The sequence below is a fragment of the Sorex fumeus genome, unplaced genomic scaffold (assembly GCF_029834395.1).
Source record: "Sorex fumeus unplaced genomic scaffold, SorFum_2.1 ptg000021l, whole genome shotgun sequence".
Lineage (NCBI taxonomy): Eukaryota > Metazoa > Chordata > Mammalia > Eulipotyphla > Soricidae > Sorex > Sorex fumeus.
Genome location: NW_026606078.1, coordinates 14482971 through 14492798, shown reverse-complemented (window position 1 = coordinate 14492798; position 9828 = coordinate 14482971). Strand labels below are relative to the sequence as shown.

The window sequence follows — 9828 nt, the reverse complement described above, 5'->3', positions numbered from 1 at the left end:
GTCTCTGTATCTTGGCCATTGATGGGATTACATGGCTCCAGGGGCAGTTCTTGGTTGTAACACTTAGCTACTAGGAGATGGGGGATCTGGTTGGAGGGGGCCCAGTCTTGATCTGAGCAGCCTTGGAGATCTCATCCCCCGGTTGCGCACACCTGGGTTCCTCTGTCAGATTCGTTCATGCATGAGGCTCCTTCAAGCTTGGGGAGAGTGGTCTAAAGCGTACCTATGGCTGGTTGCAGAGGTCTTCAGGTGTCGGGGCTCTGCTCGGCGCAGTGAGGGAAACTCAACACACCCCCTCCAAGGGACCCTGGTGAAGAAAGTCAGGTGCGGGGTCAGGAGACTGTCATTTTAGACATATTTGGAATTAATTTTAGATCAAAAAGTACACATCATTCAAACTACGTATGTGCTTAGTAATAAATTACTACACACTTGTTCAATCACCTAAGAAACCCCACTCTGCTCAGAAAACTAGATTTTTAATTATAGGTCTGTTTTGCCTGTGTGTCATGACTGAGAATCACTATCATTAGATATGAAACTCACTATACACAAAGATGCACACAGGCTGCTTGAGTCATCTGTGTTGTTAATGTGTGTTGGCCATTAAACTTCACTGAGACCCTTTTTTCTGTCCTTTACAGGAGCCTCATGAGTCTCAACTTCCATTCAAGTTGAACTTATAATAATGTGGAATGAAATCATCAATATGCTCCTCACCTTTTCCTTCAGGAGAAAAATCCTACTTACTTTCAAGGTGGTCAAAGTGCAGACAACACCATCCACCTTTTCCTGGAGATGTACACGGGACTGAGGTGAGAACAGCAAAAGGCTCTAGTTTAATGGTCTTAATGAAGGTTTCAGGGAAGTGCATTAAACAGGACTCATATAACATCTTCCAAAAGAATTATTTTGAAAAACTGATGCCTTGATTATGGTAAAAGATAATATGGTAAAAAACATATTTTTCTTTCTGGGACATTAAAATTCTAAATCTATCAAGCTGATTTGAAATACTTTCCTTGATTATGTACCACTGTCTGCCATAGGGTAAGTAAGGACAACACTCAAAGTAATCAGAAGAGAAAAAATAACTCCTACTAGGTTTGGTTACAGATATACTAAAATTGAAATGATACAGAGATTATCATGGTCCTTGCACAGAGATGACATGCAAACTTGTAAAGAGTTCCATATTTTTGTTGCAAGAAGAACTAACACGGCTACTTTAAGCTAAGGCAATCCCCACAAGTACAAAAATTCTACATAAAGATAGCACAAATCCCCGTAACAACAATCTCTCTCAATGTCAATGGACTAAATGTGCCAATTCAGAGGCACAGAATATGAAGATGAATTAGAAAACTGAACCCAACATTCTGATGCCTGCAAGAAACACATCTGAGCAATCAAAGCAACCATGGGCTAAAAGTAAAAGGCTGGAAAACAAGTCTTCAAGAAAAGAACACCTCCACAAAGCTGGAGTAGCCATACTAGTATCAGACCACATGGACTTCAGGCTAAAGGTTATAAGAGACAGTGAATGTCATTTCTTCATGATCATGGGATCTGTACATAAGAAAGAACTCACCCTCCTCAATGTAGATGCTCAATGACAGACCAGCAAAAGACTTAAAAACAACTTCTAATAGATTTAAAAAAAAAAAAACATTGATAGCAAAACAGTACTAGGTGGAGATTTCAACACTACTTTGTCACTTCTCAATAGATCAAACAGACTAAATCTCAGCAAGGAAATATTTTATTTAAGGGAAGTAATGAACAACCTTTGGCTTAGAGAAGAAATCAAAGAGGAAATAAAAAGGTTCCAGAAACAAATGAGAATGAGGACGCGAGCTACCAGAACTTGTGGGACACAGCAAAAGCAGTGTTAAGAGGAAAGATTATACCTCTGCCAGAATTCATCAGGAAGAAAGAAAGGGCCTACATAAATAAATTAGAGCTCAAGATTTTGGAAAATGACCAACAAAAGGAGTGCAAACTAGGCTGGAGTAAGGAAATAATAAAATTTGTAGTAGAAAGCAATGAGCTAGGAACCCAAAATACAATCCAGAAGACCAATAAAAGCAAAAGCTGGTTCTTTGAGAAAATATACAAGATCAATAAACCTCTAGAAGTCTCTCAAAGAAACAGAAAGAAGTCTAATAAATCGAATCAGAAATGCAAAGGGGGGTATCCTAATAGAAAGTACAGAAATCCATAGGATCATCAGAGATTATTTTGAGAATCTTTGCAGCAGGAAATGAGAGAATCTTGAATAAATTGATAAATTAATGGATTCCAATTACCTCCCAAAGCTGAACCAAGAAGATTTGGAATACTTGAACCTATCACTACCATGGAAATTGAAATGATGGTCAAAATATACCCCCAAACAGAATCCCTGGCCCAGATGGATTCAATAGTGAAATATTTCAATCCTTTAAAGAGGAACTGCTTCCAACATTTTTCAAGATTTTCCAGGAAACTGAAGAAACAGAAATGCTCCCAAATAGTTTCTATGAGGCAAAGATCACCCTAATACTCAAAACAGACAGAGACACCACAAAAAATGAAAATTACAGACCTATTTCCTTGATGAATACAGATACACAGATTCTCAAGAAAATACCAGCAAAGAGAATCCAGAAACTCAACAAACGATCACACACTATGACCAAGTAGGTTTATCTTGGGGATGCAAGGACGGCTTAACATTCTCTAGTCAATCAACAGAATACACCATCTCAATAAAATAAAGATAAAAGTCATATCATCATATCGATAGATGTAGATAAAGCATTTGATGAGATCCAGCACCCATTCATGATGAAAAACTCTCAACAAAATGGGAGTGGAAAGTACTTTCTTCAATCTAGTCAAAGCAAACTACCACAAACCCACAGCAAGCATTATTCTCAACGGAGAGAAAACTAAAGGCTTGGAGCAGAAATCAATGAGCTAGAATCCCAGAATACAATTAGGCACAAAACAAGTTACCCACTCTCACCACACCTATTAAACATAGTACTTGAAGTACTTGCCATAGGATTTCGGTAAAAAGAAAAGATATCAAGGGCATCCATATAAAAAAGGAAGAACTCAAGCTTTTACTATTTGGAGATGACATGATACTATACTTGGAAAATCCCAAAGAATCTACAAAAAAGCTCCTGGGAACAATGGATTTGTTTAGTAAAGTAGAATATTACAAAATCAATATCCGGTAGTCCATGGCTTTCCCATATATTTCAAATGAAAGAGAAAAAAGAGATAGAGAAAAACAATCCCAATCACAATAATACCTCAGAAAATCGAGTATATTAGAATCAACTAAAATGTTAAGGAACTATACTTTGGTACTATTGCGGCAACATGAGAAGATGCCATTGTTGACAACATTGAGGAGGAATACGATCCACTGGTTCAGCACCTCCATGAATGTGTGAGGAACACCAAGAGAGAGACAGCCACAAAAAATCGCCTATCTTCGAAAACTTGAGCTAATTCGCCAGCGTGGTTTAGCGCATGCCTCAGGCAACAGCAAGCTAACGTCCGAGCTCGCAAAGCAGTGCAGAGATGTGATCAAGGAAGACCTCAAAGAGAGAAGAGCAGAAGTACTGGTAGATGCGGCAGAAGCCAGGAAAATTATTCGTAACGCCTGCCTGTCCTTCGCCAACTATAAGACCAAGATGACTGCCCTCCGACGTCCTGATGGATCCATCACATCCTCCAGAACGGCAATTGAGAAGATTACCATGACTTCTACTCAAATCTCTTCGATAACCATGTCCACTTTCGACATACCAAATTCCACAAGATGGATATGTCCTTCCCAATGTTCTCCCTTCCGAAATCCGACACGCCATTTCGTTGGTAAAGAAACCAACAGCACCCGACCCAGTCAAGGTCAGACCTGAACACCTGAAGAACCTGCAGTCAGTACTCATCAATACACTGGCTCGGCTCTTCACTTGCTACCTGTCTGAATGCAAGTTTCCATCTCAATGGAAAACCAGCAGGACCGTACTACTGTTCAAGAAGGGAGACATCCATGACATTGGCAACTATCGCCCGATCTGCCTATTGTCTGTCATCTACAAGTTGTTCACTGGAGTCATCCTAAATAGGATTGGCAGAACACTAGATGAAGGACAAACATGCGAGCAAGCAGTGTTCCGCAAAGGATTCAGCACCACAGACCATATCCACACGATAACCAAGCTCATTGAGGTTTCTCTGGAGTTCAAGATGCCGCTGTTTAACGTTCATTGATTTAAAGAAGGCCTTTGATTCTGTTAAGACGGAAGTGGTCATTGAAGCCCTAGCCAATCAGGGCATTCAAGCCCAGTACATCAGGATCCTCCGTGAGCTGTATTATAGATTCACTAGCAGGATCTCACCATTCTACAAAGAAGTGATCGTTGATGTCAAGAGAGGGGTGTGGCAGGGTGATACCCTTTCACCGAAACTCTTCAGTGCCACCCTCGAGAACATCATGCGACGACTGGAATGGGAAGGAATGGGACTGAAGATAGATGTTCGGCAACTACACCACCTCCGCTTTGCTGATGACATTGTTTTAATAACACCAAACATCAGCCAAGCGGCACAAATGCTGGCCAACTTTGACCGTGAGTCTGGAAAGGTAGGACTACAGCTGAATCTTACGAAGACAATGTTTATGCGAAACAGCTTTGTTCCTGATGCCCCATTCACTCTCAATGGAACGACTATCTCCGAATGCAACAGCTATGTGTACCTAGGTCGAGAGGTCAATATGACAAATGACCTGGCACCCGAGCTGTGCAGGAGGAAGAGAGCGGCTTGGAACGCCTTCAAAAATGTCGAAGAAATAGCTAAGAGGAAGAAGAACCTCCGGCTCCAGGCACATCTCTTTGATTCCACTGTTCTTCCTGCATTAACATATGCCTCAGAGACCTGGGCCCTACGCAAACAAGATGAGAACAGTATTCAGGTCTCCCAAAGAAGAATAGAAAGAGCTATGCTTGGAATATCAGGTTTCACTCAAATGAGAGAGATAATCCGGAGTTCTGACATCTGTCGCCGATCAAGAATCAGGGACGCTGTCTCTTATGCCAAGGTGTCGAAAATCAGATGGGCTGGTCACGTAATGAGATTTAAAGATGACTGCTGGACTAGAGCTGTTACCGACTGGATTCCACGGCATGTCAAAAGACTGCGTGGCCACCCAACTTCCAGATGGTCAGACTTCTTCGTCAAGATCATGAATGATCAGTTTGAGGCCCTTCATGTTCCCGGATCAAACAGATGCCTTTGGGCTACACTAGCACGCGACAGGGACAAATGGAGATGTTACTGGTGCCCGCTCGAGCAAATCGACGACGATGGGGAAGTTCAGTGATGAATGATAAAATGTTAAGGAACTATACAGAAAAAAAACCCTACAAACGCTACTTCACGAAATAAGAGAGTATATGAGGAAATGGAATCACATCCCATGCTCATGGATTGAGAGGATTAACACTATCAAAATGGCAATACACACCAAAGCTCTATAAAGATTTACTGCACTTCCTATAAGGATACCCATAACATTTTTCAAAGAAATAGATTAAACACTCTTGAAACTCATACACAACAATAAACTCCCATGAAAAGCTAAAGCAGTATTTGGTATAAAGAAGAAGGGAACAGCTTCCCCAACTTGCAACCCTACTACAAAGTCGTAGTAATCAAAATAACATGATATTCAGATAAAGACAGGCCTCACATCAATGGAATATAGTCAAATATCCTGACGCTGGTCCTCTGATTATTATTACCTAATCTTTCATAAAGGCTCAAGAAATAAGAAGTTGAGCAAGGAAGTCTCTTCAACATGTGGTGCTGGGAAACCTGAACAGCAACATGCAAAAAAAAAAAAAAGTGAACTCAGACCTCTTTATAGTGCCAGGCACAAAGTCAGATCAAATGTATTAAAAACCTCAATATCATACCTGAATTCTTAAGATATATGGAGAAAAATGTGGGACTATCCCTCCCTGACATTAAAGCTAAGGGAAACTTCTAGAATGAAACACCACTAACCAAGGAAGAGGAAATGAAGATAAACAAATGAGACTACATTAAACTAAGACGTTTCTGTAACTTAGAAAAAATGGTGACCATCATAAAAAGACAGCCCACATAATGGGAAAAAATTATTTATGCACTACCCATAAAATTAACCTCAAAATTCTGACTTCTGTATCATTAAGAACACTAAATAGTTCCCGTGAATTTTATTCTTCTTCACATATATTTACTCTAAAATATTTTAGATTTCATTTTAAACCACAGGTAAAAAATAAAAATTATAATTTTTTTAAATTAAAAATAACCCCTATGCATAGCCAGGTGCGAACCCCCCCAAAAAAAACCAAGAAAAACAAGCAAGCAAATAAGCAAGAAAGAAAGAAATTAAAAATTAAAAAATAATGCTGTTTGCAATGCTAAGGATCAATCCCAGATCATCATACAATGGAAGGCAAATGCTCTATCCCTGAGTTATATCCCTGTTCTTAAACATTTAAAAAGGTCTTTTTTGATGTCTCATTGCATTTTATTTTTTAAAAAAATGTTTTTCTTAGTATACCTGGTCGCCATCGTACCGCCTACTTCTTGACCTTTTCTTCACTTGTATATTTTACCTCTAAGATTCAGTTGTCATCTTATCCTTCCTATAGCCATGCTTTCCTTTGACAAACTTTCCAAGATCATGTCTGGCTTGCTTTAACATGGCATAAAATGGAAACGTTATTTTCTCTATGCTCTCACGCCAGAGGTGATGATGTTTTCGACCCAGGAGAACTCTTTTCTCGTGAGCTTCCTGGCTGTTTCTACTTGACTTCAAAATATCTAAAGGTAAGGCATCATCTTTTTTTTTTTGCGTTTTTTGGTCACACCTGATGATGCACAGGGGTTACTCCTGTCTCTGCAGTCAGGACTTACTCCTCACGGTGCTTGGGGGGACCATACAGGATGCTGGGAATCTAACCTGGGTAGGCCGTGTGCAAGGCAAATGCCCTACCTGCTCTACTATAGCTCCAGCTCCACCCCCCTCCCCATAATTCATCATATTGAGGGCCTCAGATTTTTACCTTCCATTTAGAAACTTCATCTTTACATTGACACAGTAAATTGAAACCACAGAATCATTGAATGGCATGTTATAATGGTAGCAGCCATGAGCAAACATTGATAACCCATAAGTTGGCATGAATGAATTCTGTCTCAGAGGCTTCACTTCTGAGGATACCTGTCACTACCTCCTTTCTGTTACGTATCCCAGGATCAGAATCTACATCAGGCCAGCAGTAGAAATTGTCCACCCGAAATCTAGCCTTCCACTGGGATCAGAATCCTTGATGCATGTAACTTGTAATTTTTCATTCATGATTTGTTGACCTTGTTTCAGGCAGAGGCATCCAGAGCATAAACTCAGCTTTCCAGTAGTTTCCACAGGAAATCCAAATACCTAAGAATGTTATCATTTCTGACGCCACTCTTAAAGATTTTTTTGGAATCCCACGGTAAGATACTATCATTAATGTTATAATATTACTGTTCTCCATAGTCCAGATCTCCCCAAAGAACTCTCTACCCTCCTCACTCCAAGTATAGACTCCAGTTTATCATTCTCCTGAACGTACTTCTATTTGTTTCACTCAGGTGTACAAGTTAAGTTCATACCACTCCAAGTTCTTATTCCTAAACTACCAGAGTGGGCTTGGTCCTCAAGCTTGTGTTCTTCCTTAAGGAAATACCGTGCTTCCTTTCTGTATGTCACTCTTTGCTTGCTTTGTAAAACGAGTGTTCTCTCTTGAACATATATTCCATTCCACCCTATGCCTGTTTCACAAGTTTCTAAGTGTTGTTCAATAAAATCTATTTTTCTTCACAGCGGTAGGGCATTCGCCTTACAAGCGGCCAACATGACCGACCCGAGTTCGATTCCTCTGCCACTCTCGGAGAGCCCGGCAAGCTACCGAGAGTATTCGATATGCCAAACACAGTAACAACAATGTCTCCAATGGAGACGTTACTGGGCCCGCTCGAGCAAATCGACGATCAACGGGAGGGCCTTTACCTTTTCTTCACTGAACTAAAAATTTTAAAACACCAGAGCATTGTTAAAATCAATATTTGTATGTTTTAAACCCCAAATTTTGAAAATGAAAGGGTGTAAAGCAATGGAATCCTACTCAGTTGTATGAAGTGAAATCTTCTTATTATTTGTATAAAAAAGCATAACATGAGGATATTATGTTTAATGACATAAGCCAGGCGGAGAAAGACAGGCATCATACAAGTTCATGCATATGTGGCATATGGAGAAAACAAATTAAAAGAATAAAATGAGACAGACAAACGTCTAAAAAATATTAATATTCTATGATTTATAATTCAATTAACAATGGTTCCTCATACACATTATTCCAACATGACACTCCTCATTCTCTCAAAAAATAAACCCTCCCTCTCCTCGAAACTCCCAGAATCCCTCAGTCCCAATCCCCTGACTCAATTGTGTGGATCAGTTCTCCCCTTACATTGCCCTTGAACCTTTGTTGCTACCTTGCTGTGTGTCTTTACATCCCACATATGAGAAAAATCTCTCTGTATCTGTTCCTTTCCTTAAGGCTAGCTTTACATGCATGATATCCTCTAGTTTCATCCAATGTTCGTGGGGGAAAGGGAAATGTTTATGCTTTTCTTAGTTTGGAAAATACCTGTCACTAGTATAGTGACATTCATCTAAATTTGTAAACACAATGATTAAGAAGAGGTAAACCATGACTGCCATTTCAAGGAAGAACGGGCCTTCAGCAAATATCCTTGGTTTCAGAAGGATGGCTCTGGCTTGGATGGGGGGCAAACATGAGAGCTGTGAGCTACCTGCAGTTAACACATGCTCTGAGGTTATGTGGTGACACTGCTGAGAAATGTGGAGAGCCATGATTAGGTAGGGTCATGGGGGAGAATGGAATGATGACAAGAAAACAGAGCAACAGGAAAAGATGATAGATTCCTTTGTATAAAAGTTTTCATCTCTAATGTATTAATCTGTGAAAAAGAGAACCAACTTCTTATCATTCTTCCTGGCAATATATTATCCTTACATAGAGCTTCAGGAAAAAAATGCTTCCCTTGTTAGTTATTATAGCATGAATTTCTGTGAGGTGTTTGAACTCTTTCTATGTATACAGTGCTGAGGACTGAAACCAATCTCACTATTTAAGCATCTAAACTGCAATGTTCTCACCATTTAACTCACTAAACTCTGATGGCTCCAAATTTCTAAGATCAGCTTTCATGTCTTCCATTATATCCTGGCTTCTCTTCCCAACTGTCAACTCTCCCTTTCTTTCTCCCTCTCTCTACCAACTATGGTCTCCCTGCCAAAATTTGCCAAGGCAAGCTTTCTTGAAATATAGACATAAGTTGACTTCTCTTTTATTTTAAATATAGGCAATTTTGATTTTCAAAGTCATTTATAATGGAGATTTGTCATACAATATTCCAATTCTAATCACACCACCAGTGTCTGCATCCCTCCACCAAAAAATGACCCATTTCTCCCAGCATTCCCACCGATTTCCTTGACAAACACATTTTGAAGTTTTACTATTGTACTCTGGGTTCCATACTTATATTAGTGTTGGCATTGGTGGTTAAGACATACACCTCAACTTTTTCATGCTGGCCTTCCTGGATCAATGCCCACTGACACCATGTAGGGGAAATATGTGAGAACAAATCATTAAGCTCCAAATTTTTTAAATAATCTTTAAACAATTCTGA

The 9828-nt window shown here is 39.7% G+C and overlaps 1 pseudogene; it reads left to right on the top strand.

Moving 5' to 3' along the window:
* The first annotated feature begins 1100 nt into the window (after positions 1-1100).
* LOC130022983 (uncharacterized) lies at positions 1101-1201 on the top strand (annotated as a pseudogene).
* The last annotated feature ends 8627 nt before the right edge of the window (positions 1202-9828 follow it).